Source organism: Nannospalax galili, unplaced genomic scaffold (genome assembly GCF_000622305.1).
Source record: "Nannospalax galili isolate Female #2095 unplaced genomic scaffold, S.galili_v1.0 scaffold116, whole genome shotgun sequence".
NCBI lineage: Eukaryota > Metazoa > Chordata > Mammalia > Rodentia > Spalacidae > Nannospalax > Nannospalax galili.
In genome coordinates this window covers 288,608-300,921 of record NW_008340206.1, presented here as the reverse complement: position 1 = coordinate 300,921, position 12,314 = coordinate 288,608, and the positions used below count along the sequence as shown (strand labels likewise).

At 37.4% G+C, this 12,314-nt stretch overlaps 1 protein-coding gene across 1 annotated transcript in view; it reads right to left on the bottom strand.

Moving 5' to 3' along the window:
- The window catches only part of Ctnna3 (catenin alpha 3), a 1,668,564-nt gene that overhangs the window by 1,426,648 nt on the left and 229,602 nt on the right, over positions 1 to 12,314 (bottom strand). The gene's annotated exons all lie outside the window — the stretch shown is intronic.

Sequence of the window (12,314 nt, the reverse complement as noted above, 5' to 3'; positions counted from 1 at the left end):
GGGGCATGTTAGAGAACTACAGAAACCACAGTCATGAAAGTGGAAAGTACGGGCCTTTGCAGGGAGTTTTACTATCAATGCTGCCTCCCTGGTGTCCTCAGTTGTCCAAACCTTCCTGGCAGCTTAGGGGCATGTTAGAGAACTACAGAAACCACAGTCATGAAAGTGGAAAGTACGGGCCTTTGCAGGGAGTTTTACTATCAATGCTGCCTCCCTGGTGTCCTCAGTTGTCCAAACCTTCCTGGCAGCTTAAGTCATCAAAAAAAAAAGAAAAGAAGAGAAAATCATCTGACCTGCTCGGGACTCTAGGAGAAAATGAGGAAAAAAGAGGAAAACAGAATGTTGGGAACATATTTCTTTTCTTTTCTTGAGACTTTCATTGTCTCTATTCATTGTACACAGCACTGGATTACATAAGGACATTTTCATGCAAGTGTATACTAGACGTTGAGCATATATGCCCCTCATACCATAGGCTGTCCACATTCTTCTCCTCCCTCTATCCCATTAACCCCCTTTGCTTAGGAAAGTCTTCTTAAAGGTAAAAGAAATACGTAGAAAATATACTTTTCTGATGGCCTTGGTATATGTTTTAAGAATTATGATGGTAAATAGAACATGAGGAGTTTCATTTATTTATGACCGAAAGACTGAGAATGACAGAGGAAGGAGATGGCACCTGCTCCTTAATGACTAGGTGACTAATATCCATGACCTTAAGGAAGCTGGCGTACATAAGGACACGAGTTCCTTGCAAGGTTAATCTCAAAGTACACCATCAATTCCTCTGTGTGCGTGCATGCGTGCCTATGTGTGTGTGCATGTGTGCATGCGTGTGTGTGCGTGTGTGTTTGTGTGTTTCATTTAGGTGAAATCAAAAGCACAGAAACCATGTCTACTTCTCACAGAAATATCTGCTCAGATCTCATTCCAAAGCCTCCACCTACCTGTCTGTCTTCCTTTAAACTCTCCAAAGTTCTGACCTTCAGCAGAAAGCCCATGAGCTAACTCAGCATGGGAGGTGAGCACTGCTGTCAAACAGCTGCATACACCAGTGTGTTGGATATGGAAAATATTCCATAAATGGAAGACAGCATGGATATCTACAAGAAACAGACTTGTTTTGAAAAAATGCCCCAGGAGTCTTAGCACTACACAGTACTAGGCAGTGACTTAATGTTTTGCAACCAAAGAGTAGTATTGCAAAATTTTAAAGTATTCATTTCTGTATAACACTAATGAAGATCATTTGATCCAGCATGACCAGCCAGCTGTTGGGTTATGGTGCTGATATTAAAATAATGACCCTTTCCCCCAGGATGTTAGTCAAACGGGAACCTGAGAACTAATTCAAATAAAAACTACAGGGAGAGGGCACCAAGAATCCTTAAAACGTTACCCACAGTAACTATTCCTAGAGAATAGTTACTAGAGAAAGCCTGTCCCCACCCAATGCTTTTATGGCACGTCTCGTCTTTTTATTGTTACATAGCAAGAAAGTGTCTGTCATGCTCAGCAGGCTCATAATAGGCAAGGAGCTGTTAACCTGAAAGCTACTGTAAGAATATGTCACAATTCTATAAAATTTGGTTACACACTCAAATACATCAAAACATGAAATACCATACCAGTTATTTACCTACCACTGATAAAAAGCATCACATCTTAATTCCAATTTCTACTCTTGAAGATTTTCCAGCACCAAATTTATTTAGTTATATGTACATCTTACCCAAATATGTATTTTATCAGTATCTTTTCCTTTAATATAAAAAAATCATAGCAGTTTCTCAAAAGATCTAATCAAACTTTGTTCAGAAAAGCACAACATATGATGAATTAAGTTTCTATCTCCAAAAACAAATCTAGGGTAGAAGAGATGTTTCAGCAGGTAAAAGCATTTTCTGTGAAAGCCTGATGACCTGAGTTCAATCCCTGGAACCCAGGTTAAAAAATATAAATGAATGAATGAATGAATGAATGAGCAAGCATTGGTGGGCATCTCTAATCTCAGCATTCCCATGGCAAGATGGGAGGTAAAGGCAGGAAAATCCACCAGAAACTTGCAGGCCACCAAGAGTCTGCTTCACAGGGTCAAAACAAGAAAGACCCTGCTTTAACAAGGTGGAAGGTAAGAACCAATTCCCAAAAGCTGTGCTCTGAGCTCCATACATGTGTTGTGACAGTCTGCACAACCCGCACTTACACATACATAGATGCACACAATAAACTGGAAAAGAAAAGTTTAAAAGCAAATCTCTTAACTATAGACCAAGGATGCTCACAGGAAATGCTTTACAACTTGACCACCAGGTGAGATCTCTCTCCTAGGCTACAATCCAGGGAGAAACTGGTAAAAAGAATGTAAAAGACTCTTAGAGAAAGAGTGTAAGAAACTCCACAGGAAGGAACCATTTATAATCATTTTCTCCTCCGCATAATTTAAAACTGTGGCCCAGGAGCCAAATGATGGCAGGGGACACCTCCTACCAAGCAGGAATTGAGATAACCAGCTCTAATATAAGCAACACAGAACTAATCACTCTCATAAATTTCCTTTACGGTGTTAATGCAAAACAGCAAACTGTGGTGCTGACAGCAGCAGGCAGAGAAGTGGTAGGAAATTTAGATCCAGCACTTTCCCTTAAACTTAGAATAGCACATCATAACAATACTGATGCTGGCAAAGTACAAACAGAGCCACACAGAACCATAGCAGAGCAACGTTGAGAATCTGAACCACAGGAAGCATTTTCAGATTGCAACAATATGGATTCTAAGTGATGGCGTTAGGTAACAACACTAGCTAAGATGATTGAAAATTTACACTAACCCCATCATCTGACTTACTTCTCAATAACCTATACAGATAAAATTATTTCCTTATTTTGCAAACAAGAAAATAGAGGCTTTCCAGGAGTCCGCAAGATGACAAACATTTTGTATTCCACTTTAGCTATTCACTTCAGGGCTCTGTCCACGTATAAAGTTGTACATGCACAGGCAAGTATGTCTGTATGTATATAGGTACATATATTGTATCCTGAAGTATGGTGGTAAATATTAACACCTAAAAATACTACTTCAAATGTACCTTTGTAAAATAAAATTAGAATACATACATATTTGTTTTGTTTCATTTTTTTTGTTTTCTTGAGACAGGGTCTACTATGTAACCCTGGCCGCCCTGAAACTCACAGAGATCCGTCTGCCTCTGCATCCTGAGTGCTGATTAAAGATGTATATCACCACATCCATTCAAAATATATTTTTTAAGAAAGACAGATGGAAATATGTAATTGCATTGAAAAGTTTTCAGATCATGACTGTAATCAAAAACAAATCATCAGATAATATCCAAAAACAAATAATATTAATTGTAAGCATCCGTTATTCAGAAGGGAAACAGAATGTGTCATCAGAAGACAAGTTCAAACTGAATTTAGAGAAGTAGGATTACATAATTTGTTTCAAGTTGCAATTTATTTGATGAGACTTTTCAAGAAAATATCCAGGGGCTGGAGAGATGGCTCAGTAGTTAAGAACACTGGCTGCTCTTGCAGAAGACCCGGGTTCGAATCCCAGCACCCACATGGCAGCTAAAAACTGTCCATAACTCCAGTTCCAGGGGATCCAACACTCTCTTCTGGCATCTATAGACATTGCTTGGCATGGGTGTACTTACAGACATGCAGGCAATATACTTATACACACAAAGTAAAAATTTAAAATACGTATTTTTTTTGTCTTTTTGAAGCAGGGTCTCCCTGTAGCCCCAGCCGTCCTGGAACTCACTATGTAGACCAGGCTGGCCTTGAACTCACAGAGATCTGCCTGCCTCTGCCTCCCAAGTGCTGGGACTACAGGCATGTGCCACCATGCCCGGCTAAAAAAGAAAACGTTCAAATAAAATATTAAATAAGAGGGTTCCAAAATTCAGCTTTAAATTTTATAGTACAGAATTATAATCATCAAAATCTCTGTTGATAAAATTATCATTCCAGCTATTAAACCTTCTTATATTACAAATGTGAAGATAAATCTAATTGATTTTGTTATAGAGTAACACACAAGAACTATGCTAAAATTTCAAAAACATTATGATTAATTTCATAGTTCTTTATCAGCATTTTTTCACTAAGCATATCAGTGTACAATGGCCACAGTAAGCTCCAGTAGCTTCTGATAAAATTACCAAATGATTTTATTGTGAGTCAAATCAAATTTGAAGTCCTTAGTTAAGATACTGGCACCTCAGATCCACCCATCCTAATTCCTCAGCTCCCATCCTGCGACCAAAGCATAGCAGACATTTTCTGGTTTCATACTTTTCACAACCTCTTCCTCCAAGGTTTCTTCCAGTCACAACACTTCCTGTGGCTCCTAGTTTAAATGCCTTATTTTCAGGACTACCCAGGGAGTTCAGGGTAGAGTGCACGATTTAACAGGCACAAGGCCTTGACGTTATCTCCAGTGTACACACACACAATTAACAACAGCAAAAATACCTGATGTTCAAGACACAACTCATATTCTATGTCCTTAATGGTGGTTTCTCTGATCTTATCAATCTGAGCTCCTATCACAAAATCCCACCAGAGATGTAAGAAGTGGGTAGGAGACCCCAACCCTATCCAAGGAACGAGTACCACCAAGTGGCTGCTGGGAGCGAGAGAGTCGGTCTCGTTTAAGGGATGAGACTCTGTGTAGGTTGACCAGACTCCAGGGGATGAACCCACGCTGAGGGACATTTGGGGACACAAATTTGACTCTATGGGCCTTAATATATATGTATATAAAATAATAGTATCTGTATATTAGTATATATTAAAGTACATTCAGCTGGGTGGTGGTAATAAGGAGTGGTGCAGATAGGATAGGGGATCTAAATAAGATCAAAACATTGTATGACGTTCACAAAACTTCAATTAAAAAGCTATTAAAAATGAATGCTCTTGTCATTTTGTCTTGCTTATGATAACTCTTTCAACTAGCTATAAGTCATGAAAACAGAGTGTTTCACATGAACGTATTCTAGCACCATGGGTGAAGTGTGTATTATGTCTTCTGCATGTACTACTGAGATCAAAAAAAGGGAAGAATTGTTATATTTATAAGCTAATTTGGTCTTCTAAATCAAACTTTCCAGTACACGCACCAAAACCTCTGAGATAGGATTTCGATTCCATGTGCTTGTCCTTTATGGCTGTTTGGGTCCCATCATCTAACAACTGTCTGTAACTCCAGTTCCAGGGGATCCAACAGCCTCTTCTGTCCTCCATGGGCATTGCATGACACGCGTGCACTTACCTACATGTAGACAACACACACACATAAAACAAAAATAATAAATAAAATATTTCAAAAAAATAATAATGATCTATTTTATTAGCCACAAGTGTTCTTTCTGTACCACCAGAAAGTACAAGAAACAGTTCTTGCATTATTTGAAAAGTCTGCGTCTAAACAAATTTTACAAATTAAGAATTAGAAACAAACTTTTAACATCTTATATTAATTATGAGGGAAAAAATGACCAATTCACTAGAAAATAATTCCTGGTATCAAAGTTTGTCCCCCTACAAATGGACAGCTACAGAAATAAAAGTGATATTGAGATAGGACCCTTGGGTTTAATGATTGAAGGTTATTTTCCAGATTGGAAACCTTAAGTTCTAATAAGCAATACATTTAAATCATACAGCTCTTTAAGTAACCTCCAAATTATGTATGTAAACAAGTCCATTTAGTGTATGCATGCAATTCTCTGGGCAGTTATAAAACTCTGAACACTATTTACCAAAGTAGTGGTGCTAATCATATATAATATACTGTTGAAAGTTATTATACGGATTTTTTTCTTTGACTAAATTGTAAAGACTTAATTTAAAACCATTTAGAGTAGAACTTCAAAATTAAATTGCAAGAAATTTTACAATTAAATTGAAACAGTCAATTAAAAGTCTTTGTTGCCTGGTATGACCAGGTCTTACTCTAGATTTATTGTTTGTTTTTTATTAAATATTTTTAGAAGAAGTATTTCATTACAGCTTTAACATAGTCAATAACAGTTTCCAGAGCAAAGATACATCTCTTTCAAAAGTGGCTACAAAATTTTTGGGTTTGCTGTTGAATTAATAGTTATACAATATTGAACTCAGTATAAGCCCTGTAAGACATAAAATTGAATGAGTTTTAACTTTTAAAAAGATCTCCCTTTCATTTTAAAAATATACTGTTTCTTACAGAAAGACTCCTTGTTTTTGCTAATAACACTGAAATGTTGGCTCATGCATCTCTCATCTGTATGCATCTGATTATTGCTAGTCATGGTCGGTTGCTCTTGGATCCTTGGCACCTGTGTATGGATATAAAGTCATCAGGTAGATTTCAATGGTAATGTTTTTTGCCTCTTCTAATTAACATGATGTAAATTTTTATGCTTCCTCCTCAAATATAATTCATTTTTTTTAATTTGTTTGTTTTTTTAAGAGCTCTCCATAGTAATTTCCCAGTGGCTGCACTAGTTTACAGTCACATCAACACTGAATGAGCGTTCCCCTTTCCCCACATCCTCTCCAGCATTTGGTGTCATCTGTTCTCTTGGTCACTCTGACTTGGGTTATATGAATTCTTAATGCAGTTTTGATTTGCATTTCCCTGATTACTAAGGACAATGAACAGTTTTTTAAGGTGTTTATTAGCCATTGTGATTTCTTCTTTTGAGACCTTTCTGTTCAGATCCATAGCCCATCTTTTAATCGGGTCATTTGTTTTCTTCTTTGTTTTTTGAGTTCTTTGTATATTTTGAATATTAATCCTCTGTCAGATGAGTAACTGGTGAAGACTTTTTCCCCACTCTGCGAGCTTCCTCTTCACTCAACTGGTTGTTTCCTTTGCTGTACAGAAGCTTTTTAGTCTAATGAGATCCCATTTGTCCGTTTTTTGACTTTAATTCCTGAGCGACTGATGTCTGATTTAAAGTCCTTTCCTGCATCCATATCTTGTAGCATACTTTCTATGTTTTCTTCTAACAGTTTCATCATTTCAAGTTTCACATTGAGGTCTTTGATCCTTTTGGAGTTGACTTTTGTACAGGGTGATAAATATGGGTCTAATTTTATTCTCCTTCATACGGAGATCCAGTTTTTCTCATACCATTTGTTGAAGATGTTCTTTCCTCCAGTGTGTGTCCTTGGGAGCTTTGTCAAATATCAGATGGCTGTAATCATGTATACTCATCTTCTATTGGATTTCTATTTTGCTTCATTGATCTACAAGTCTGTTTTGTGCCAGTACAATGCTGCTGTTAAGACTATGGCTCTGTAGTATAGATTGAGGTCTCCTATGGCAATACCCCTGGCATTGCTCTTTGTGCCCAGGATTGCTTTGGCTATCTGGAGGTCTTTGGTATTTCATTTTAAGCAATGTAAACATTCTTATATGGGAAATATGTTTGGAAATAAAACCTGATCTAAACCAGGCAAGATAAGTAATCAACTAAGCATCCATCAACACATGAAAAGATTTTTAAAGGCACAGAATATGTATGCTGTGGGTACCACTCAGTCTCTGACAAGAAAGAAACCTAATTATTTACAACAACATGGGTGAATATGGAAGGTCTTATGTTAATTGAAATAACCCAAACATAAAGATAAATATTGTAAAATCTACACTGGTTCCAATGCAAAATGTCAGATAGGAGGAATCTATGCAAAAATCTGCACAGCCTCTGGTGGGGAGAAGAAAAACGGGAAGCCACTGTGTCACATAACTCTCATTTTCATTAACCATGGTCCTGAAACAGAGTCCTGATACTGGTGATTCCCATACAAGAGCTCCTTCTAATTGACAAGGTGAGAATTTTAGATGTAAAGAAAAAAAGATCATGCAGTGCTCACATATGCATCTGTTGTTAATCTCTTACTGTGACTAATTTAGAAATTAAACTTGACCATGGGGATATATGTGTGTGTGTGTGTGTGTGTGTGTGTGTGTGTGTGTGTGTAAACAACATAGTTTCTATGGGGTTTGGTACTTAGTTTTCACACATACACATACACATTTGGGTATTCAAATGTGTCCTCTGGTGGATAAAGCAGTTCTACTTACTGACTTTGATCTCACTAGTAATTGGTGGGATTTGGGGGAACTGCCCAGGGTTCCATGGCCAGTAAGTTCTTTCATCTTTACTATAGAAACCAAATTAAATAAGATTCTCATGTCAAGCTGTCTGTGCTAAAGTCTGAGAGGCACTTTTAAAAATAGATCAATAAAAGGCTAGAGAGATGACCCAGCGGTTAGGAGCACTGGCTGCTCTTGCAGAGGACCTGGGTTCAATTCCCAGGACCCACATGGTGGCTATGAACCATCCGTAACTCCAGTTCCAGGGGAATCCAAAGCCCTCTTCTGACCTCTGTGGCATTGCAGGACATGGGTGCGCTCACATACATGCAGGAAATATACTCATACACATAAAAAAAAAAAAGTAAAATATTTGAAAAAATAGATCAATGAAAAAAACGGGAACAATGAAGGCATTGATGAAATAAATCTTCAAAGTATCATCTGACTAAGGAGGACGGTAAGTAACATGTGTCACCTTTTCCTTCCAACAAGGGCTTTGAAACCCCTATGCATGCCTCAGGCCTGTAGAGCAACCCTGCCATCGATTGCAAATAAACTAAAGCACTTTCTCATTTTCAGAAAAGAATGTGAATGGATATCAGCAAAATACTTGGTCTTCTGAAATTTACAAACCAATATAATTTGAATCTTTCCTTTTCCAGGGAACATATGTTCCAATGGAGATGCTCCATAATTATCATTCAAATTTTATTCTTTCACCAAAAACAACACAGAAACTGTGCTCATAAAACTCCTTTCCTTAAATTAGGCATACTTGTAATAAGATAGTGACCCTTCAGGGTTAAACAGGATACTCTAAAGTCCTTTTAGAGACAACAGTAACAAACAAGCTAGCCTCATTTTATGTTTCTTAATGAAGGAGCATGTAAGTCTATTTGTATAGTTTATAGTTTAATCCCTTAAAATGAATCCAAGAAGAAATAACAAATGGTTGTTACACGAATTATGCATAATGGTATGGCTTTCCAATTGTTATTAAAATGGTGCCTTTCAATAGTTCTAAATTGTAACTTTAAATGATGACACAGTACAAAAGCTACTGCAATGAACTAATCTAATTGGTAACAGAATAGAGAGGTTTGTGAGGACCCTGGACTCACAAAGCAGACTGCTTGGACTCAGATCTGCCTTTTCCAGCTGTGTGACTGTGGAGATTAATTAAACTGCTCTGTGCCACATCTGAAAACAGGAAGAATATTGGTACCTGGCAGTGATTTTAGGAAGATTAAATGAGCTAATATGTGTAGCATACTTAGATCATCTCCTTGCACATCATAAGTACTACATAAATCAGCTCATGAGTTCTCTGCATCTGTTTTCTTTATTTTGTTTAGTTTCTGAGTTTGAATATAATTGTAATTATTTTTTCAGGGCAGAGTATTACTGTGACATTAAAATAAGTGGTAAAAGAGCACACTCCCTCACCCATCTCACTGCTAATGGAGTTAATATGTTTACTCTTTGAGAATTAATGAGTCTTTACTCAGTTGAATTAAGATTGTCTTTTATCAAAGTTAGCAGTTTTTGTTGTTTTAAGAAAATCCCTTGCAGTTCATTTATGAGAGTATAATGGATTTTCCACAGACACAGTACACACTGAAAAGCCCCTGCTTCCAAGATGAAAGAGCATCTTCCAATTTCAGATGTGCTTGATTGGTTCTCATCTATAGAAAATAGACAAGAAAAAGGAAAGTCTGGGAAGTAGGAGAAGAAGTTAAATGCTTCCTGATCATCTGAATCAAAAGCCAACAAGATCTTAGCGCTAAAGTGAAGGCGGTGTGAAAAAGGTCTGACACACCTGCTGCTTTACCGGTTGGAAGATGCTCCATTTAACTGTGAGAAATGCCAGGATGGAAGAAAATTAGAATTTTATGACACAAGTAATTTCTTCCTGCAACCTTCTATTTCAGGCCTTTGTTGTTTTGTAGATCAACCTGTATCTGCTCTAACATCCTTAAAGATCACTAGAGCAAGTCCCATGCCTCAAACACAAAAATATATCAACTCAAGAGATCGACCACATGGTACCTCTCCCAAGTCTCCTGGCCACGTCTCTATACAACATGGCTTTGTGTTTTGAGGTACATTAAGCACTCAATATATGTAATAGAATGTCTTTGGGCTTCTTTAACAGTAGGCTTAAACACTGATTACTTTTTTCTTAGATTTCTCCAGAATGACTAACAAGGGGCTCTGTGTGTTGTAAAAACTCCCAAGTAGGTTTATGCTAAACAAATGAATGTGCGGGTGGTGGTAACATCAAGATGAACTCAGTTTCTTAATATATACATGAACACAGGAATATAAACACATGTATATGATCGCTAATATTGGAGCAAAGCAGTGTCATGTGCATACTGAGAAGGACAAAATGTCATCTTTGTGCTATTCTTATCACAAAGTCATAGCCCTAGACTGGGGAGATAGCTAAGTCAGTAAAGTGTTTGCCTTGCAAGCATGAGGAACTGAGTTTCATCACTAGGATCACATTTTTTAAAAATTTTTTTAAAGTCAGGCATGGTAGTATGAGTTTATAATCCCAAAGTCAGAGAGGTGGAGATAGGCAGATCCCTAAAGCTTGTCAATATAGCCAAATTGGTCAGTTCCAGGTTCAGGAAGAGAGCCTGCTTCAAGATTACAGATGAAGAGTGACTGAGGGGGCCACCCAGTGTCAGCCTCTGCCTTCTACATGCATGCACACACATACGCACACTCATACAAACCGCCAAGAAAGGTCAAGAAACTAGAAAACCCTTCTAGATTTAAAAAGAAAATGAAACATAAAAATAATGTCCCACAGGGCCCTGAATTGGATTTCAGACTGTGAAAAACAAATGCCCATCATTTTAAAGCAATTGATAAAATCCATATGCATTCAATTGTGTATTTAAATGTGTGCTTCAAATTAGATCATAGGAAATATATAAACGTTAAACTTCCCGATTCTGATAACTTACTATAGAATTTAGTCAAGACATTATCCTTGTTTTAGAAAGCAAATAATGAAGTACAACAGGGCTAAAGAACCACGCTGCCTTCAACCAACTCTCAAAAAGCTCTAAAAAGTAGAATAAACAGTGTACAGTATAAGCAATTAGTCAGGTAAAGTGTATGTGTGCAAATAAGTGTTCCTGGAGCTTGTCTTTAAATTTGGAAATTTTTCATTTAAATCAAAATTAGAAGCTGCCCCCACACGCATCTGTCGAGGAGAAATGGAAGCACTTCTCTTTAAAATGTCTTCTCACCCAGCAAACGAGCAAAGGAACTGGAGTCTGTGAATAGCCACGATTTCTAGTATAACTTCCAGTTTCCTCATTTCCCATTCTTTGCAAATATATTTTGCAAAATAATGTCACATTTTATGTTATGTTTAATATATTTAATGTGCTTCTTCAGACAAGCCACAAAAACACTGGGTTTTTTATGTGTGTGGTAGACATCCAGGTTTGACGTGGTTTTTATGTGTGTGGTAGACATCCAGGTTTGACGTGGTTTTTATGTGTGGGGTAGACATCCAGGTTTGACGTGGTTTTTATGTGTGTGGTAGACATCCAGGTTTGACGTGGTTTTTATGTGTGGGGTAGACATCCAGGTTTGACGTGGTTTTTATGTGTGTGGTAGACATCCAGGTTTGATGTGGTTTTTAGTTTCCTTTTTTCCCATGCCATTTTCCTTCAGCCCTTCTACAGGACATAACAGTTTTCCCCACTAGCACTCTGTCCTTCACATACTTCACATGATTCTGTGAAGGACCTCAACATTTCTACAGTATTTTCCTTTCCTTCCGATGAGCACATGAGCTGAACTGATGAACAAGAACTTGTCCCTGGATTTTTCCATTGCCTGGGCAGAGCCAATCAAGAGAGCTTAGGGAGATTAATTAAAAAGAATAATCATCATCCCATTAAAAAAAAACAAGAATAATATAAGCCTGAGGTGGGGTGGGTGGTGTTCTAGGCCTCTGCTACCTCATAAAGTCAGCCTGAAAACAGAACCAACTCCCCCCCCAAAAAAATCAAACAATATTTTGAGTTATATTCCTAAGAATAGGGGTTTATCTGATTCAGAAATAATAGATACTAAAGACTTCTTTATTTCAAATCAAATCCAAGATCTGGATTAGAATATTCATTTATTCATTTTGATTTGAAAGAGTCATTTGG